The sequence below is a fragment of the Nicotiana tabacum genome, chromosome 13, assembly GCF_000715075.1.
Source record: "Nicotiana tabacum cultivar K326 chromosome 13, ASM71507v2, whole genome shotgun sequence".
Classification (NCBI taxonomy): Eukaryota; Viridiplantae; Streptophyta; class Magnoliopsida; order Solanales; family Solanaceae; genus Nicotiana; species Nicotiana tabacum.
This window is the reverse complement of record NC_134092.1, coordinates 89,071,467-89,077,807: the sequence shown is the minus strand read 5'-3', so window position 1 is coordinate 89,077,807 and position 6,341 is coordinate 89,071,467.

The following is a 6,341-nucleotide window of genomic DNA, read 5'->3' as shown; positions in this document are numbered from 1 at the left end:
AGATGAACATACAGTTAGTTACTTGTTACTACTCTCTTCGAGAACACAATTAAGTTTTATTTAAGAAGTATATGCAAGTAAACCTTGCATATTATCAAGCCTAACAAATTTCAAATATTGGATTGCCTAAAAGAGGAAGAAAAAGGAAATAGAAGAGAGTGCCATCATTATTTAAAAATAGGAAGATAAAAAAAGAAAGGGATGTCCACATGCAAGTATGGCCCACAATACGGTCTATTTAGAATTTAGATCACAGTTTGGTGTATGGCTGTAGTTAATGCTCCCTACAGTACACCTTCCAATCTTCCATATTAATACAAAACTTCATTTCTTAATCATATGAGAGCAAAAGAAAACAAAATCATATGAAAACTATTTTTGTCCCTTTTAAAAAGAAAACAAATCTAAGAAGATTATTAATTATTTTTTAAATTTAGCTATGCACAGGTTTTTCTAAAATATCAAGCTCGAGTCCCCTCTGTCTGGGACACGCTGGCAATAGCCAAGCTGGAACTTCCACCGGGCAAGTCTCTCACCGACGCCATAACGTGCGCCGCGGGACCCATCACAGGAAGAACGTGGGTCATACTTGCTCTCACGCTCTCCGCACATGACCCCCTCGTCGGTTAGCTTTGACAAATTTGTTTTTGATTTCCGGAAATACCCTTCAGTGAACGTGATAACCTTTTTCAGTTTTTTCCTTGTGATAAACCAAACATGTAATAATGGGCATTATGCCAAAGTTGGAAAGCGGCAAAAAATGTTAATATAGCTATTATGTGGTGGTATTCAACAGAGTATTAAATTTAAGGATTTTTTTTTTAAATTTTTGATGTAAAATAAGTTATGAATATTTACATAATTACAAATTTTAATATGTTATTTAGGACTGACTGAAAAAGAAAACGCATAAATTGAGACCAAGAGAGTAATATATATTAGTCTTCCTCTCCACAAGAGTATCAAATTACATTAATTAAGTAGAAAAAAATGTCCTTGTATGTATATTGAATAAATAAAATAATTTCAATCCCTAAGTTCATCATTTGTTTAGAGAAACCGTGTAGTGTCGTTTTAACAAATAAACGGCGGGTACAAGAAGAGAGTAGTTGTGAAATTTTAAAATTAGAAGAATTGAACCTAAATTTTTTAAATAGCAAGAGTGTTACAAGTCCAACTTCAAAGGAGTTAGGAGAAAGTGAGGGGACAACAAGATTCAAATCACAATACAAAATTATGTGCATCTCACAACAAATCCATGTCTACCACAAGTGAAATAGAATAATACTAATTGACTAACTAACAACTAAACTTAGAGTAATGCTAAGATTGTGGTGAGTAATTGTAGAGAAATAATAAATTCCTTAATTTTTTTTATTTTTTATTTTTGTAAAAAGAACCATGTCTCGTGGTGCTTTAGTGCGAGGCAAATGGATAATGATTTGAAATTAACATGCCCAATTGAGACAACTAGACAGAGAACAATCTCTTTATTGTTAGTTTATTAGAAATCTTAATGCCAAAATTGATTTGATGTTATATGTAGTAGTGTGAAGTGAACTGATCTAAACGAACCTTGATTTGCCCATGTGCTCCTGCCCAGATTTTCTCAAACATGACCTCATACTGCTGTCCTTCTTTTGACATTATTCTTCTTTAGTGTTTTATTCTTTCATGGGATTTTTTTTTTTTTTTTTATTCTTACACAATATTTAAAACTTATTTATTAAAATTATTCTAATTTTATATATTATTCGCTCTAAACAAGGATTACTTACAAATTATATACATTCCACCTTAAAATGCTCTCAATCCATTATTCGTGTCTTCAATCAAGGAATTTAGTTACACACTTTTTCCTTTTTTCTCTCCTCTCTCCCCTCTTCTCTCCATATCGAACTTATATTTAGGGATTTCCATTTGATAATTGTTTCGTGATACATTCGTCAAAGCCATGAGATACTACTAAAGTTGTCATCTTTTTTTTTGGGGTTTTGGTTTTATGTTTTGGCATTTTTTTTAATCAAACTATCTCCTTTTATTAAAACTGGGCAGAGAGTAAAGTTAAGGGGTTAAAGCCCCTAGTTACATCTGAGAGATTGTCAAAATAATCTCTATCTGAATGATTACCTGGAAAAAAAAAAGAATCTTTGGCTGCAGCTCCATCTTGGATTTTAGAAGCAGATTGGGCTGAGAAACTCCGATTTTCCATGGTAAAATTAGAGTTAAAAAAAGGTAAACAACATTCAAAGATAAGGAGTTCGTGGAATTCTCAAAATGAAAAACAAAAGAATTAGAAGGGAAAAGTGATGACTTAAAGGAAGAAGATGAGTAAAGAGAAATCATTGAAGAAGGGAATCTGATCATTGATGACATCTTTTGATCAAACAATTTGTTTACAAAGTATTGTCAGATTCCTTCAATTGTCTTATTCTGAATGAGGCCATCTCCCACCTATCCAGTTGAACGAGACCTCTAGCCAGCCGTGGGAGCCTTTCATATCTTGTGTAGGTGATATGCTGCTTTTGGCGGTTCATATGTTCGATTAAATCACTAAGCACAATTATATGCTACCCAGTTAATTTTTCACACAAAATTCAAATCTCATATAAAACTCAATTTCTCCGAAGTGTGACGATGACGCTTTTAATGTGAAACTCAAAATTTATCCACCCAAATCATTCAGTTCCCATCAATATTCAAGTTTTTCCGTTCGAACAAATATGAATCAGTGCACATATGTCGATTTGGAATTCATTCTCTACTTTTCTTTCCTTAATAAATCAACTGAGAAAAGAATAATATATGGTACATCAACATACAAATTAAAAATAAATTTCGTACAAATTTAATGCAAATTTGAATATCTACAACAACATACATAGTAAAAATAAATTTCATACAGCTAATTATATATTGTACATCTTATTTACAACTTATCTACAACTTTCATACATTATTTCTACCCAGTTAAAATACAACTACAATATCATACAAATTTTATACAATGTCTTTTGTATATTTTTGTCACGACCCCAAATTCCCTCCATAAGATGTCGTGATGGCACGCACCTAGTCTCTAAGACTAGGTAAGCCTATCAATGCGGAATAATAGTAAATATCTTAAATAAATAATCTACAATTCAAACAATTTCAACTGCCAAAACCCGATAGAAATAAGTCACAAGCTTCTAAGAATTTATTCTCATGTCTCTATATATCAGAGTCTAAAACAAATAAGGAAGCAACATAGTAAGATAGAAGGGGACTCCGGAGTCTGCGAACGCTGGCAGATATACCTCGAAGTCTCCTCGTACAGCTAGTTTACTGAAGCCTAGTATGATAAGATGTGCCTAGATCTGTACAAAAGGATGTGCAGAAGCGTAGTATGAGTACACCACAACGGTACCCAGTAAGTATCAAGCCTAACCTCGGTAGAGTAGTGACGAGGTCAAGTCAGGCCCTACTGAAAAATAACAATTGCATAGTAAAATGTTTAACAATATAATAAAATAAAATGACAATGGAAATGAATCAAGTAGCATGTCACCATTTAATTACACAAAATAATGGCAATAATATCTTATGGAATCAAAACAGAATTTCTTTCAACTTTAAGAAAATCACAACAAATAATCAAAGGCAACTGCGGCCATAAATCAATATCAACAAGGAAAATCCCGAGCTACCGCCTCGTAGTCCCAAATCATAAGTAAATTCACAATATCTCATTTCCTTATCTCACCGCGGGAGCCTTCACAATTTATTTTAAAGAAAATATTTTTTCCGAAATAGCATCCCGCGTTTTAGCCATCCTTATCATACCGCATGACTTCTAGTAGTTCCCCCTACTAGCCACGCGTATCAAGCCACCCTTATCTCACCGCATGCGTTTCAATACCTAGATCTTATACCACCGCATGCGTATCAATATCACAATATATCACAATTTGCACCTCAAGTGCTCAAATAATTTAACTTGCCAAAATAATTCAACAATAATATTTTTTCACAATAAAGAGCTCACGACTCATGCCAAAATAAATCATCAATAATATTTTTATACAATAAAGAGCTCACGGCTCCATCACAATGAGTACGAAAATCTTACAAAAATAGTCAGAAATAAATAATTCAGGAAAATAATATTTCAAAATTTTTAATACGGTACTTCAATGTCAAATTTAAAAATGTCAAATACTTCATATTAATAATATTTAATTTAAAAAAATCAACCTTCAAATAATGCACAGAATAAAAGAAACCAAATTTTAACTAAACAGGTAAAACAATTAGCAGAAAAAGATCAAACAAATTTAAAGTATATATCTCAGATCAATGATGAAGAATATAACAAGATAAAACAATTTAATAAATGCGCAACAGTGATCTATACAATTTAAAAATATAATCTTTCATATTTAGCCCGTGTACACACTCGTCACCTCGTATACACGACCTTCAACACATTTCAATAATCACATCAATACAAATCCTAGGGAAAATTTCCCTCACACAAGGTTAGACAAGTCACTTACCTCGACTTGCTCCAATTTAACCAAATATTATGCTTTTTCCTCGATTTTTTCGACTCATGTCGACTCGTATCTAGTCATAATTAATTCGATACAGTCAACAAAAGTTATAGAATCAATTCCATAAGAAAATACTATATTTTTCAATAAAAATTCAAAATTAACTCAAAAATTGCCCGTGTGACCCACATCTCAGAACCCGATAAAAGTTATAAAATCCGACAACCCATTCAATTATGAGTTCAACCATACTAATTTCACTCAAATCCGACTCCGAATCGGTGTTCAGATCTCAAAAATTTATTTTATGAAGTTTCTACAATCTTTCCCAAATTTTCACCTCAAAGTACTAATCAGATGATGAAATCATTGATATATTCATGTATATTAACCAAATTCGAGTTAGAATCACTTACCCCGATGAATTTCTTGAAAAACCCATGAAAAATCGTCTCCAACCGAGCTCCCAAAGCCCAAAAATAAAATAATAACCTAAACTTCGGATATATAGTACATCCTCTGAACTCAAATTTCGTGGTCAACGAAATTCCAAGCGCGACCGCGCCCCAAGTCCCGCGGTCGCGAAAAAATGGTGTGGCAGCGAAATTCTTGGGACTGCACTGCCAAGCTTTAGTATTTTGGCCATAACTTTCTCTACAGATGTCCAAATGATGATTGCTTTACCTAGCTGGAAACTAGACATGAAGGGATAAAACTTTAGTTTTTGAATCATCTCAAAAATCCTCGTAGATCAAAAGATATAGGCTTCCGAAGTTGGACCAGCGGATCTACATAACTTCCTGGAGCGCGGCCGCGGATAGAATTGCGCGGTCTGCGAAATTTTGAGCGTGGCCGTGAAATTCTGCTACGGTCAAACTCTTATGTGCGGTCCGCATTCTTATGTGCGGTCCGCCCCCCTCCATCGCCTCAGCGCCCAAAAATGTGCGGTCCGCACCCCCGAAAATGCCAGAATAATATTAGAGTGCTGAAATGACCGGACTAGCTCAAAACTCACCCTGAAACTCATCCGGAACCTCCCGGACACAAACCATATATGAATTTCAATCGTAAAATACGCTACGGACCTGCTCGCGTGATCAAATTGGCCAAATAACACATAAAACTACGAATCGGACACAAAATCAAAGGAAATTTTTAAGAAAACTTTAAAACTTATATTCTTACAACCGGGCGTCCGAATCACGTCAAATCAACTCCGTTTCTCACCAAATTCGGCAGACAAGTCATAAATATTATAGTGGACCTATACCGGGCTCCGAAATCAAAATACAGACCTGGTGTCCATAAATCCAACATCATTAATTTCTTAAAACTCATAAGCTTTCAAACTTTTAATTTTTTATCAAAATTCCATATCTCGGGTTAGGGACCTTGGAATTCGATTCCGAGCATACTCTCAAGTCCCAAATCACGATACAGACGTACCGGAACTGTCAAAATACTGATCCGAGTCCATTTGCTCATAATGTTGACCAAAGTCAACTCAGTTGAGTTTTAAAGCTCTAATTCACATTTTAATTCATTTTTCACATAAAAACTTTTTAGAATATTTTACGGACTGCGCACGCAAGTCGAGAAATAATAAATAGTTTTTTTGAGGTCTTAGAACACAAAATTAATTATTAAATTTAAAGATGACATTTTGGGTCATCACATTCTCCACCTCTAAAACAAACGTTCGTCCTCGAACGGAGTTAGAAAAAAATTACCTGAGCTGGTAAATAAGTGTGGATAATAGCTATGCATATCTTGCTCGGTCTCCCAAGTTGCCTCCTCGACCGGATG